Below are 2,858 nucleotides of genomic sequence, written 5' to 3' on the forward strand. Positions count from 1 at the left end.
TATATTTATTAAATTAAGCTTCTTTTATTTTAGAATTTATTATTTTTTTTGTATATTGTTCCGGACCCCGCCTCTAGATTCCTTTTCGGTCCAAAACAGATAAATAACTTCCAATATCCTAACTCAGGCTACCCAGCATTCAAATTCAAATTCCTCCTTTATTTTAGCTAAACAAGATAAGATAAGATAACTACCACAAGCTATATAAAGAAACCAGAGGCCTCCTGTTACTCTTCTCCTCACACATATCTCTTAGATAGTTAGATCCATTCTGTCTTGAGTATCGGAGTAGTGTCTTTACAGGTGATGCAAATTTTACGAACCACAAACTATCGGCAAGTATACGAGGTCGTATCAAGTAATAAACTCACGGTGAGTGAGTGTCGATCCCACGAGGATTAATAGACTAAGCGAAATTAAGAATTTTGAATATCAAATAGCATAAAAGACAATAAACTGAAGATTGCAAATAATAAATGTGTGAGAAAATATTATGAGAAGAGAGTTAAATTCTGTTTTATTATTATTATTATACTTCTTTTCAAATTTATAAATTCTGTTTTAAATTTAAAAAATTTTTGTAATATCTATCTAATATCACGCAATTGATTGATTATTGATTATTTTAGTTATATTTTTCTCATTTTTAACATTTTCACGTTTTGAAGTACGAAAATAAAAATATATGCGAGTGGCTTAATCACTTAGTCTTCTAAATATTTAGTTTGCGAATTTGATTATGAATGATTCACAATAAAAAAAAAATTATGACTATGCAAAAGAAAAAAATAGTTACAGAAATAAAAATTAATTTTTTAATATCTTATTTAATAAAAACTCATCTAATATTTATTATTTTTTATTATTAGTTGAATTTTTTCATTACTTATATATTTGAACATTAACGTTTTTAAAATTATTAAAATTTATGTTCATAAAATTTTTTTTTTTTTTTTTAAATTATAACACATATAAAATTATTAAGTTATATACAAAATATTTTTGAAACACATCCAAAATCATAAATCTTAAATTTAAATATAAACGTTAAAAAAAAATTAATTTTTTATATTTTATTCGATAAAAACGCATATAATATTTCTTATTTTTTTATTAATAGTTAGAGTTTTCATTACTTATATAGTTGAATATTAACATTTTTAAAATTATTAAAAGAGTAAAGTATCATTTTTATCTCCAATATTGGGGGTAAGTCCTAAAGTTGTCCCTAACATTTCAATCGTCCTAACGTTTTAAAATTGACTCATTGTTGTCCTGCAGTTAGAGATCCGTAAACAGAATTGGCGGCGGGACAAAATTGAAACGATTTTGAAATGTTAGGAACTTAAATAGAACGAAAACGTTGGAGACAAAAACGATCCATAGAAATAAATTTTAATTTTATCTTTCAATAATATCAATTTTTTAACTGTACATAATATTCGATTATTTTTTAATCACATCTAAGTAAATTACAGTTAATTACATTACTTTCATTCTAAATAAATTAATTTTTTTTTTATAATTTTACTCTTAAAGTAATGTAAATTTTTTATAAATAAATAAATTTTACACTGGAATGAAAATGTAAAAATATTAAAAAAAATATAAGTAATGTGATTAAGTAATGAAAATAAAATTACATTATTTTAAGTGTAAAATAATAAAAAAATTAATTTATTTAGAATGAAAGTAATGTGATTAAGTATAATTTACTTAGATGTGATTGAAAAATAATTGAATACTATGTACAGTAAAAAATTGATATTATTAAAAAATAAAATTAAAATTTATTTCTATGTATCGTTTTTGTCCCCAATGTTTTCGTCCTATTTATGTCCCTACCGTTTCAAAATCGTCTCAATTTTGTCCCGCTGTCAATTCTGTTAACGGATCCCTAAGTTAAGGACTTAAATAGGACGATTGAAACGTTAGGGACAACTTTGAAACTTACCCCAAACGCTGGAAACAAAAATCATACTTTACTCATTATTTAAAATGTATGTTCATAAAAATTATTTTTTTTCAATTATAACACATCTAAAATTATTAAGTTATATACAAAATATTTTTGAAACACATTCAAAATCATAAATTTAAAATTTAAAGTTAAACATTAAAAACAAAATTAATTTTTTTTATATCTTATTCGATAAAAACGTATCTAATATTTTTTTATTATTTGTTGAATTTTTTCATTACTCATTTAAACATTAACTTTTTAAAATTATTAAAATGTATGTTCATAAAAATTATTTTTTTTAATTATAACACATCTAAAATTATTAAAATTTCTTTTTACTAGTTAATAATTTTTAAACTATTCTTTACTTCATTTACGTTTACATTTCAGGACCACTTGGGTCATTTCATGCGTCACTCGAAGACAAACAAAAACTTGAAAAATAATAGTACATGGCATACTGAACTTAGAAAAATACCTGGAGCACTTGAAACGTTTCCTAAAAGTTAAAATATCATATTTCAAACAAGTACAATGGCATACATGAACATCTTCCGATTATTTAATTTGTCCTATCTATATATACTACATACATGCAAGCAACGATGCATACTATAATTTTCATATTAGTAATACAGAAATATTAAAGATCGATACTTTTTTATCAATATTAGTTATATTTTGGTTAATATTATATTTTATATATATATAATTTTCATAACAATTAATATGAAAAAGAAATAACTCAATATAGCATATAATAACAATACCTAATTATGCTTTCGACATCTCATATCTTGTATGACTTAAATATATTACTTATAATAATACCTAACTTTTTTATTTTTATTTTTGAGTTAAGAACAGTTCTTAAATTTGACTTAATATAAAACAA

Source organism: Arachis ipaensis, chromosome B02 (assembly GCF_000816755.2).
Source record: "Arachis ipaensis cultivar K30076 chromosome B02, Araip1.1, whole genome shotgun sequence".
Lineage (NCBI taxonomy): Eukaryota > Viridiplantae > Streptophyta > Magnoliopsida > Fabales > Fabaceae > Arachis > Arachis ipaensis.